This window comes from Lactuca virosa, chromosome 5 (genome assembly GCF_052849685.1).
Source record: "Lactuca virosa cultivar CGN04683 chromosome 5, Lactuca_virosa_CGN04683_v6, whole genome shotgun sequence".
Taxonomy (NCBI): domain Eukaryota; kingdom Viridiplantae; phylum Streptophyta; class Magnoliopsida; order Asterales; family Asteraceae; genus Lactuca; species Lactuca virosa.
Window position 1 is genome coordinate 239229611 of NC_136430.1, and position 13706 is coordinate 239243316.

The following is a 13706-nucleotide window of genomic DNA, read 5'->3' on the forward strand; positions in this document are numbered from 1 at the left end:
ATGAAATCCCCGTAAATTCCTATGTTTGTTAATACTTTCTGTGAGTTATTATAACCATGCTATGACCTAGATGGCCTGAAACGACGTTCTTCAGGCGTCGGAAATGTTATGATATTTGTCACCCCAGACCTGCCGGTCTAACTGTTGCATGCAGTTCAGGTGTGGGTTTGTCAGACCCAATATAGATCTATATACAACTATCACGCTCTCCCTCCAGGAGACTCTGGTTACAATACAGGACTTATTTGTAAAGTGAAGCGAATGTCTCACAAAGTGATTAACGGAATTACGTGTTGTGTAATGAAAATCCTCTTTGTATAAATGTACCCTTTTGAAATGTATGTATTATGTAATGTATCATAAACTATACCTATTATAGTTGATCAAAACAAGGGTAGTAGTAGTAATGTATGTAAACTATACTTAACATAGTTTATCCAAATGTTTGTATGTAATGGATGTACTTTGATTATAACAATTTGTTATTTCTATGCTTTATCTAGCAAAATCCATTTGTTAACTGTTGTATGTCCTTATACCAAGACAAAATGTCATATAATGCAATAACATATAATCACATAAAGATATACACCTTGCTCAACATGTTACAAGGTGTAATGAAATTGATAGCATTTTTCTGTTGTTAACAATTTCTATTACTGTTCTTAGAAAATTTGTAGAAAAATCATCAAAGGTCCAAATCAGAATCCGTAAATTCTTAGGTGAAAACGTCCATAATCACAGACTGGTCCGGATTGGTTCTTGAAATGATAGGCAGTTTTGTAAAAATCACCATAAATTGTAGAAAAATCTTATGGAGATGTGCAAGTAGCCATTTAAAGCTAAGAACTTGAACTACTTGCACCTTGTACAGTTTTGAAAACAAAAATGTTTAAGTTGACCAAAACAGTCCGTGAATGGAGTCCAACTTTTCTGATGAAAGCTGTTAGAAGAATTTAGTTGTGTTCTTGGTGTTTTAACTTGTATTTCCCCTTTAAAAACATAAGAAAACATGAAAATGTAGGGGTATGAACTCACCTTGTGTGATTTCAGTGGATGAGTGTTGGATAAGGGAAGTGTTCAACTCAAGAACACTTGAAGATGCCTTGAAGATTTTCGAGAATCTAACATCAAAGTGATGGAGTTTGTGTAAGCAATCGATGATTGGAGTAGAATGAAGTGTAATAATCACAAGAAGGATGAATTATACTTACAAAGAGTAGAATAAAGCTTGATGATCAGCCTTGGAGTCTCGAAATAGAGAGAAAAAGTTTGAGAGAAAAGTTGTGTTTAATTTTTGGTGAAATGAGAGCAAGTGGGTGAAAATGAGGAGAGAGGTTGATTTGTTCCATCTCTTAGAACGTGGGAGGAGCTGATGATTGATGGAAAAGTACAAGGAAGTGACTAGGGATGGTGGGGAGGTGTGTGGGTTAGTCATGGAGTGGGTGTGGTGGTTGCTTGTGTCATAAATCAAAGATAAGTCAACACTCCACCTTAATTACTCCAACCACTAAATCTTGGATAAGATTTGCATTAAAAACGAGATTAATTAAGACATATGGGTCTTAATATGTTAAAATAAATTTTTGGGTGGAAATCCCCCGTTAAAATAATTAAAGACGGACTTAAAACTAAGTCGGGGTTGAAAACCGGGTAGAAAATGGCAAAATCCGAAGTCAGGAGGGTGACCTCGGCCTTAACAGCCTTAGATCCGAGGTGGGGCTTGGTCGCGGATGCGGATTCAAATAGAAAAGAAAGCTGTGGTCGGTGGCTGCGGTTGTTGGCTGCGGTCGGTGTCTGCGGCTGCTGGCTGCGGTCGGTGGCTGCGGCTGCTGGCTGCGGTTCAAGGAGGGTTTGGCCCCTATAGGGGGACTTCGGCCTTAAAAGGGGTTCCGGGTCTTTCGGGGTATTTTTCCCGTTCTAACCCCGTTTTAAGCGATTTTTGATCCGGTTAAGGGTCGGGATGACCCGAATGGTTTCAAAAAGTTACGGGAACTTTTGAGAGAGATTTGGGAGAGATTTCAAATAGAAGGAGATAGAGTGAAAACGATTGAGGGAGGTTTCGTTTGTGACCTTTTTGAGTGTCCGGCTTCGCAATGCAAGGTCCGTAAACCCCGTTAAGTCATGTTTTAGTGTCCTACACACTCCCGATGAGTGTGCAATAGTGTTTTATCTCTTTGGTTCATTGTTTAGCATTATCAAGGCTAAGAAAAATTAAACACACGAATTTTCCAAATGATGTTTTCTCATTAAAATAGCGAGTTGTTTAATAATTACATAGAGTAAACCCTAACATACAAGGGTCAACTGAGTTGACCGGTTTGACTTGTTGACTTTGTTTGACTTTGAATTGACCGGAAATTGACGATTGTCACATCATCCCCCCGTTAGAGGGAATTTCGTCCCGAAATTTACATTTTGGCTGGGACTTCAAGAGTTTGGGAAGAGATGCGGGTATTTTTGTTTCATTTGATCTTCGCGTTCCCAGGTGAACTCAGGTCCTCGTTTAGCGTTCCAACAGACCTTCACGATGGGGATACGACTTTGTTTTGTTCTTTTGATCTCTTGATCCATGATTTCGACTGGTTCCTCCACGAAGGTGAGGTTCTCGTTGATCTCGATCTCGTCGAGTGGAATGACAAGAGTCTTGTCGGACAGATACATTTCAAGTTCGAGGCTTTGAGGGTAGAACGTACGGTACTGAGTTCGCGGGGTAGGTTAAATTTGTAAGATACGGGGCCGATTCCAACAAGAATCTCGAAGGCATCAATTATCTTGGATTTAGATTTCCATACTTTCCGAAACGTATCAAGCATTTCCAAGGTGAGACTTCCCAAAAGAATTTGGTCTCTCTCTTGGAATTCTAAAGGTTTCTTTCTCTTGTCTCTCTTCCCAGTTAAGGGTCATTCCCTGCTGGGTCAAGGTCGTAAGAGGTTCCGTAATTCGAGAGGAGTCCCGAATGCACTTACGACAATAGTCTGCGAGACCTAGAATTTGGCGAATTCTCGTAGGTGTCTTTGGTGCTGACCAATTCTCAACGGTTTTTGATTTTGGAAGGGTCCTCATGAATTCCCACCTCACTCATAGTGTACCTTAGGAATTCGGCTCTTCAATTCCCAAAATTCGTATTTAGAGAATTTTGCGTAGAGCTTCTCTGATCGTAATGTTTCCATGGTTTGTTGTAGTTGCTTTTTATGATTTCGTTCTCACTACGAGAGTATTTAAATAAGTCATTTCACAAGGAGAATGACGAACTGGTCCTAGCAAGGATGACATACCCTATTCATTTAGTTCATGAACACTACGGGTGCATTGGTCTTATCTGAGGGGTATCATTTACGGACTCGTGGCGTCCGTATCGAGTTTGGAATATCGTCATCGGGACATCCTTCTTTAACACTCGCAGCTGGGGATATTCGGGTCTCAGGTTCATTTCTCAAAGGTAATTTCGTTCCTTGCGGTTGGTCAAACGGTCCTTCTACACGAGGCAGGGGTAATGATTTCTATTGGGGATCTTGTCGAGTTCTCCGTTAGGCGATGCTCTTACGAAACCATTCGTCTATCTTTTTGAAGAATAAGACCTAAGCTCTCCTAGGTGAGGAGCTTGGTCTTCAAAATCCATTGCTGAGTAGTTGTTAAGTTGTCCAGACGGTTCTTGCATCTTCGTGGGTGTGAGACTGTAGGCGATCTGGTTACATGAGTCGTATTGGGTTATGAGTTTGTTTGCATGACGATGCGATTACTCGTAGTCTTGGGCAGTCTCCGTCCTGAAGTTCATATTAAAAGTCATACATGGTTCATCAATTACAGACTCGTGTATACGAGTCGTATATAATTAAGGTTGAAAAGGTAGTCGAATAAATGATTCTACTATAAGCTCACATCCCAATGAGGAAAAGAAGTTAGAGTGGAATCATCAATTCTAAACCTGTGGAACCTTGTTTATATACCACCCTTGTGTATACGTTCTTCAGCGATAGATCAACCGCATGGGTCTTTAGTCTAAATTTGACGTACTGTACGAGTTGTACTCCGGGAAGGTTTGTTGAGGTTTCTTCGGAACGGTCACAAAACATGAGGTACTCTACGCATGAGTACTTCGGAGTTCTGGAGTGACGGCTTTGCTAGGAAGGCGATTTCGGAGAAATAGATTTACGCACGAAACTGGTATTGTGAGGATCGAATGGACTCAAGTTGTATGATAATATCAGACTCACTTAGACCCTTTTGCCTAGTTGTATCAAGGTGTTGGAGAGGTGTTTCCTCCCTTAAGGGGTTGATGACTCTAGTCCTATTGTGGATAAAATGTGTAGTATAGGAGTATGATTTAAAGGGTGTGTTTGTTAGCCGTTCCCTAAAATAAAATCGAGATAGACAAAAGAAACGACATCAAAAGATTAGGTTAACCTTGCATCCAACTTCCTCTCCACCACGACCCGCCATCCTACCTTTTTTCTCCATATAGGCTTGCCTGATGACAACACCTTCATGAACACAATCCGACCCTAGCAACCGGACGGTAAGCCGACCCCTCCTTTCAGTTTTAGTTGGTAGTTAGGTAACAAAGATTTTGAATCTTATATAATTTCTTCTGGATTTTTGATTTTGATTTTATTCGTTTTAGGTTTTCTTTTGTTTCTATTTTGGATGCTAGTTGATTATAAATAAACGAAACCCGATTATTTTTGAATTATGGGTTTTGCAAGCTCCTCATGTTTCCTATTAGCTCGTATGTGGTAAATGATTTTTTTATCTACCCAATTTTGGTTTCAATGGATTTGTTGTATGGGTCATTGACTGCCTACTATTATTGTCTATGTACTTGATGTATCGATTTTTCAAATTCACATATATATTAGTTGGGTAATTCTATGTGGACCCCCCATATTGTTTTTTGTATACCCCTTCATGAGTGTAATAATGTATGTGTACCCCATGATTTGAAAATTTATATGAGTGCAGGGTTACATATAATAGCACACATATTAGTTATGCTTATTTTTTGTTAACAAATTGTTTGATGTTTCAATCTACAAAACCAGATTGAATTTTGAACCCAAATTATATGATGCTCGAATTATTCGAACCCATGGTTTACCCATAACCCAAAAACTGATTTCTTAAGCCCAAATAACACAAAAACCGAAATCCACCCGAATAACACTTTTACTGCTCAAAATATGCAAGCCTACATATAAACTACTTAAACCGTGGACCTATGGAGGATGGGCACCATTTAATAAACATCTCATACGGTTAAGCTACAAGCCATTTGGTGGATAGAAAGACTTGATGAAGAAAGAAAAAAAAAACAACCCTTTAGCCTAGAACTAAAAGTCGGGAGATTAAATGATCTAGTTCGCGACAGTAAAGTCTTAAAGTTTGACTTTTAATTCTTTAGTAAAAAGTATACCAACCAAAGGTTAGCCCGTTTTAGTTATCTAATTGTAATTGTGTTCTTGCATATTGAATTTTTTTTAAATTCATAAGATTTTCAGTCGACAGAAATATCACTTTTTAACTTTTTTTTAGGGAGGCCATGATACTATTTTACCACATTCATACAAAAGAAAGTTATTTAACGGAAAGTAACTCACAAAAAAAATAAATAAATAAATAAATTGGTGGAGTAAAATTGGCCCGTTAACCCTTGAAATGGGCCCTCGTCTATTTGACATGTTTCCAAAACCCTTCACGGGCACAACATGAGATCGTCGTTGTCGTCTACGTTGTTTTGTCAGATATGCAATTATATGCTCATAAAAGTTGACGCCATTATGTATCTTATTATGTTTTTTATACAACCATGACGTTCTATTTTTCAGAATAGCTTTAAAAAAATTAAGCTATTTTAATCACCAAACGTGACCCTTAAATAATTGCAATAAAATTTCGCTGTAAAAGTAAATGAATTCTGTAGACAGCAAACATTCAGTGATCATATATTCATATTAGCATATACACAGTAATACACGTTAAATTAACACTAGACATTTGTATTCTAGTGATTATGGGATTTTTCGATATATAAAATAAACATAAAAAGACCTTTGATTTTAAAGAATTATCTTTGAGCCCGTAATTCTTCAATAAAATATAAAATCCACAGTAACATCTCTTAAATGAACCATTTCTTGTTTTGTTTACACCACTTTGGGATGATAAACCACTTGAACGATGTTGAGAAGCCATTGCATAAACTTGTGATGATTTCAAAGAAGAAAAGAAGAAGAAATAAGGGAACGTGAACAAAGATCTACATAAGTGTTCAACTTAACCCAAATGTTTGTTAACCAGGATCATATGTTGAAGTCGCATTAGATTTTTGTCTACTAAACAATTAAGAAACATAAAACATCTAAAACAAACATTGATTAATTAGATTTTTGTCTACTCGACAATTAAGAAACATAAAACATCTAAAACAAACCAGTTGTCCACTCAACAATTAAGAAACATAAAACATCTAAAACAAACCAGTTGATTAATTAAATTTGCAAAAAGTTGTAAACTTAATGACTTAATTAAAAAAAAAGAAACACAATGTTAAAATCAATATTTTGTGTAAACTTAATGTATTTTAAAGAATTTGCCTCATAATTTAATCTGCAACAATAATTAACTCTCTCTATATATAGGTTTCTAACGTTCTGTAGTATCATTTTAACGATTCCAATATTTGTGAATTTATAACGCTTTAACAATATTCGATAAAGTGTTGTATTCTTTACCCTTGCTGGGTTCATTCCTAGTAATTGAATAATATACAAATATGATTGATTGGGTTTAGTACTTTTTGATTCAATACTTGATGGATGTTGTTACTGTTTCAATGGCCATGTGTTTGTAATCTTAGGTTGTTAATTCATTAGTTAAGAAATGATGTATCTATTGACTGCTCTAAATATATGAAATTTTACAGCAAACAATGTGTAACAATCCGATATTTCAAGTCCATGTAAATTAAACTGATTCAAATAAAAGTCTAAGTTTCAATCATATACAAATGAATTAACATTATAACAAATAAGAACTTTAGTACCAAGAATACATACTTGTATATACATACACTTTGAAAATAATACTTATATATAAGTTATATGTACTTATATTGAAAAACCATGTATATAAGCTTAACATTTAAATGAAACTATGAAATATATTAATGTATATATAGAAATCGGTTTTTGGAATCTTTTCCCAAACTAAACCCGAATTCACCCTTAAGAATGAAGCTCGGACCGAATTTACATCAAGGATTAAGCAAGGACCGGATTTACAATCTTCTAGAAATCTAAAACCGAATTTAGTTCTCTCTTTGACCAAGAAACCAAATTCTTTGTTCTCTTTGACTTGAAACCGAAATCAACCCTTTCAAGATGAACCATGACTGAATTCACTTTCTATTGGACCACCATGACCGAATTTACTTCCCTCCATGTGAAGTTATGGCCGAAAACCACAATGGTGATCCCTTTGACACACTTTCCTAAGCTTACATTCAACCGCCTTACTTTTCCTTCATACTTATGTTACCATATTAACAATTGAATTCATTTCACACCCATCCAGAACACGAAACCTCCTTATTCTCTCTCAAGTTTCAAACATATTTTTCTTACAAATTCAAAGAACGTCTTCAAAATCATCCTAGAAAGAAGCTTTCTTAAAGATTCAGAGTAAGCATCCTTCACATATCTAGTGATTTATATAGAATACCTTAAGATTCATTTACTAATATGAACACCATATTATGTGTTTATATATTATTAGGAATTCGGAAATTATACGTATTCTAATCCAAAAATTATCGCAACACACCGTACCTAACCAAGAACACGCATACGAAGTGAGTTCATACCCCCATATTTTTCCAAACTTTTTCAATGTTTTTAGGGGGGGGGGGGGGGGGGAATACAAGTAAAACACAAGAAATCTTGTGTTTAAAAATATAATTTTACTTATTTTGTTTTCTTACCGTCAATATGTATTTAACACGAAATTTGTTAAAACATGAAAATAAACTTATAAACTATAATAGGTATAGTTTATGGAACGAAGGGACATTTTTACAAAATTACATGTTATTTACAAAAAGGTTTTTTATTACTTTATGTAAACTAATTAATACATGATTGTGAACCGCTTGATGTACCACTCATGGTACCCGTTAGAATCCTAATTATAACCAGAGTCTCCTTGAGGGAGAGCATGAGTTTGTGTATAGATCTATACGGGATAGACTATGTATTAGTATGGTTATAATGAATATTCACAATAAGTATTAACTAATTATTTATGTAAAGATATACTTTTTCTTAAACAGTCTCACGAGATATCAACTATGTGATTACTCAGTATATACAATAGGGTTATATAAAATTGAAGTCCGGTAGATAGTGGAATGTGTGACTTCCGCCTTATTTCCTGTTCCTTGTTTGGTTGTGGGCTTAGGGCAGATTCACCCATTCAACTGTCTATTCGATATCGGTTATATACAGCTCGTAGGTACTAAGTGATCATAGGAGGGTAGTATCGTCACATCGAGTTTTCAGGGTAAACACATCTTCAGCTAGTTGTTCTTATAAATAAAACTAGGTATCATTAAACTAAGTATGGAAATTATACTTGTGCTTTTCAGTCTTGGAATGATTAAGACTACAAATCGGTTTTATATAAAATATAGGATTTTCTATGATTAACATCATTATTTTTAAAGGTAAATAGTTTTCGATTTAACTTTCTGAAAACAATAACATTTATTACTGAAAACAATGTTTTACAATAGAGTAAGTGGAACTAGGAACATATTTACAAAAGGTTCAACACTTATTTACAAACTAGTATAACATAAAGGACCTTTAATGGTTAATTCTATAATTCCTTAGTTTATACCTCAGAGTTATATATAAATAATATCCGATAGGTAGTGGAATGTGTGATTTCCGCCTCATTTCCTGTTCCTTGTTTGGTTATGGACTTAGAGCAGATTCACACATTCAACTGTCCGTTCGATATTAGGTTAAATATAGTTAGTGTAAACTAAGTGATTATAGAAGGAACTATTGTGGTTACCATTTTACCAAGAAAATATAGGATTTTCTGAAGGAAATACATTCATCATATCTAAGATAATCATAAATGTTAATTCTGTGATTACTTGGTGAATACGATAGAGTTATATATAATAAAGATCCCATGGGCAGTGGAATGTGTGATTTCCGCCTTACTTCTTGTTCCTTGTTTGGTTGTGGGCTTAGGGAAGATCCACACATTCAACTGTATATTAGATTTGTATTATATATAATTTGTATTCACTAAATGATTGCAGAAGGAACGATTATGGTCATATTATTCATTAAGAAATTATAGGATTTTCTAGAGGAACAGACGAACTTTTCCAAAGAACAAAGAGTATACTTTTTATAACAAAAATACTTATGAAGTCATTAACTTTAATATTGACACTTTTTCAAACCACTTGTACTCTCAAGAACGTTAGTAGACAGGTACCCTCTCAGGTGTTTCGAAGACGGAGCCTTATGTCTTAACTTTTGTTATAGTTTTAATGTAAATCATGAAATGTTTTGAACACAATGTAAATTATATGTTATGAATACAATGGTTGTTGTTACTTTGATTACTATTATACAATTGTTGTGATACTGTACATGACGTCCTCCGCCCCCAAACGTTTCCGTCGGTCAGGTTTGGGGGTGTGGCAGATTGGTATCAGAGCATTGTTTATAGTGAACTAAGTATATCAACCTATAAAAGATATACAACTATAAATACAATGGGACTAAAACACTCTGACCAAGTATTATACTTTAAAATATAACAATATTTTATAAAAGTATATATATATACATATATATATATATATATATATATATATATATATATATATATATATATATATATATATATATATATACTAGAACAAGTGTCACAAGAAGAACAAAACAACAGTATTTGGATGTTGAATACAACAGTCAAACCTAGACAGTTATGTAATTATATCTGGAATAAATATAGCCTGATGAACTATATTTATCTGAGATACGACCAACATGTGTTTGGGAGTGATAATGGTGTTGCAACAAGTCTAAAACTTACCAACCCTATATACAAAAAAATGCTAGAACAAAACATAAAGTTTAAAATACTATAGGAGTATGTTAAGTACTATAACTAATTTATGTGAAAACTAAAAGACCTTTACTGGTAAGACTATAATTAATTACCGAGTGTATACATTAAGGTTATATATAATTGAGATTTTATAGACTTAGAATTGGTGATTTTCACTCTACTTCCAGTTCCTTGTTTGGTTGTGGTCTTAGAGTAGGATCACTTATTCGAAGGTCTATATGATCTTGGTTATATATAATCTGTATACACTACGTGATTATAGAAAGACTCGGTAAGGATCATCCTTGTAAAACTTTAATTTTTAATAGAAATGTTTTATTAATCTCATATATTCTTTAGACACTCCCATTCTCGCACAACCGACACACCTAGACATCGCAAGCAGCCAATAGACGAGTTGAGGCAGAACCAAAAGAGGGTTCACAAGGAGGATTCTGAGAAAGAATCAGATGAAGAGAAAGGCACTAGATACATCGTTAACAAACCTTACCTATCAGAATCAAACTAGAAAGAACCTTATAAGTCATACTAATAACTAAGAAACTAATATAACCTAGTGAGTCAGTGATTACACTACTTACACTATGTGTTAGGTTTATCACGTCTTTCATCACAACTAAAAACTGCAAATCAAGTCACAAAATTTCAGTGAGGGTAGTCTCTATTGAAAATTCATAAGTTTATTTTTCACATAAACTTATATTATGAATTGATTACAAAACACTTTCGGAGCATGATACACTCAAACTACAATAACCTAGTTCGTATGACATTTGATTTATAACCACTACCTATATCTTACCAACCTTTCATCTTTGAACTTTATGACAGAAAGATGCCGCCTCGTAAATATATCAAGCGTAATAACAACACGACAACAAATCCACCACCGCCATATCCACAATATGACCCCGCTATGTAACAGGCTGCGGTGACTGCCGCCGTAACAGCCGTCATGTCTCATATCCACACAAGTGGTACCAATGGGACGGGAAGTAGTGCCAACCCATCTAACCACGGAAATAACCACGGACACCCTAGGGAGTGTACATATAAAGACTTCATGAATTGCAAACCCAAATCCTTTAGTGGAAATGGAGGAGTCATTGCTCTAAGGCAATGGTTCGAGAAAACAGAATCAGTTTTCGAAATTTGCACGTACCCAGAAGGGAGCAAAGTCAAGTTTGCTGCCTACACTTTCTCCGATAGAGCCCTGACATGGTGGAATGGCCATGTCAAGTCACTGACCATTGCAGTGGCTAACTCAATGGGCTAGGAAATCCTAAAAACAATGATGCTAGAGGAGTACTGCCCGAGGGGCGAAGTGCAAAAACTGGAGCAAGAACTGTGGGAGCTTACCATGATAGGTTCAGACATAGTAGCCTACACTAATAGAATTAGTGATCTAGCAGTACTATGCCCCGGGATGGTTACCCCGGAGATCAAGAAGATAGAGAGATACATCTGGGGACTATCTCCTCAGATTTAAGGAAACGTGATAGCTGCAAAATCTTTCACGTTCGATAGTGCCAAGCGTTTGGCACAGACACTCATGGACCATGGGGTTCGCCAAGGGATAATGACCCCCGTTCCTGAGCCAACAAAAGAGGACGATAATAAGAGGAAGTCTGGGAGCAAGAAGAAAAAGGGACATCCAACTCAATAGCCCTCAAAGAAACAAAAGATTGTTGCTGCTCATGCTGTTACAAGACCTGCCACGCCAACGCCAGCACGACAATATGGGGGGATTTGCCCGAAATACAACAAGTGTAACTTCCATCATTATTGAGCCTGCCGAGAGTTACACTGTAGAAATTATAACAGGAAGGGGCACACTGCCTGTTTCTGTAGAGCACCAGCACAATCCCTCAACCAAGTCCCCGGTATTGGAGTAAACTCGACATGTTATGAGTGTGGTGAAATTCGACACTTTAAGAGGGATTGTCCAATAACAAAGAATGCTGGAGGAGATGGAAGAGTGCTAATGATTACCGTAGAAGAGACTGTCCTAGAACCCCTGTGAACAGCGGTACGTTTTCCCAATAAAAATATTTAAAACTTAAAACTTTTTATAAATAATTATAAATTACACTTTCTTCCGAACAAAACACATCATTCATATAAAAAAACTAAGGATCCTTGCAGGTGAACTATGATGGCTTAGTGTATACATTATGGTCATTTATAATTAAGCATTATAGGCTTAGAGTGCGTGATTCCGCCTTATTTCCTGTTCCTTGTTTGGTTGTGGATTTAGGGCAGAGTCACTCAGTCGGTGGTCTTTCCAATCATAATTATACATGACTTGTATACACCAAGCGATTATAGAAAGACCTGTTAGGGATTATTTTATGAAAGTTCATCATTTTCGATTATCAGAACACTCGTACTGTTAGTACTCGCTAAATGCGGTACAAAATGTTCGCAGTAGTAATAACAAGGATAAAACTGATAGTACTGAAAATAATTACTTAGGATAATTCACCGTTCTAACAATCACTTCTTCCAAATCAACTTAACATCTGTTACGATAAGACGTTCTGATGTCGTCTTTGGAAATGGATTGGCTTGGTCCTCACCATACCAATTTCCTGTGCTACGAAAAGACCCTTCGCCTTAAACGACAAACCCAACATGAACCTCCGTATCGTCTCTCGTTTCAAAACTCAGAAGTACCCATGCGAAGGGTACCACGCCTTTCTATCTTACTCTGTAGACAAGAAACTTAAAGTGAAACACACCGAGGATATTTTGGAAGTCCCTAACCCTCCTGAGGTATCGCCAGTAAATCTCTTGAGAAAACCACTCGTACCGCAAGTCAAGTTCGAGAATAGAGACTAAAGACCCATGTGGTTAACCTATCACTGCTAAGTGTATACGCGAGAGTGGTATATAATTAAGATTTTACAGATTTAAGATGTGTGATTCCGCCTTATTTCCTGTTCCTTGTCTGGTTGTGGACTTGGGGAAGGGTCACCCATCCGAACGTCTTTTTAATCTTAACTATATACGAGTTCTATACATAAGGTGAATCAAGTATGAGTCTTACCATGAACTTCAGGACAAAAGCTGCCTAGAACTACGAGTGGACATCCTACCAGTTGGAGAAACGTAGTCAAGTAAGCCAAACCCGCACACTCTCTACCGATCAGAACAGAAGATCAGATGGAACATAAATACCCACATCTTTCCCTTGGCCATAAGGAACCACTCAGAATTCGAATTTCGGGACGAAAATCCCTCTAACGGGGGGATAATGTAACAACCTGATATTTCAAGTCCATGTAAATTAAACTGATTCAAACAAAAGTCTAAGTTTCAATCATGTACAAATGAATTAACATTATAACAAATAAGAACTTTAGTACCAAGAATACATACTTGTATATACATACACTTTGAAAATAATACTTATATATAAGTTATATGTACTTATATTGAAAAACCATGTAGATGAGCTTAACATTTAAATGAAACTATGAAATATATTAATGTATATATAGAAATCGGTTTTTGGAATCTTTTCCCAAACTAAACCCGAATTCACCCTT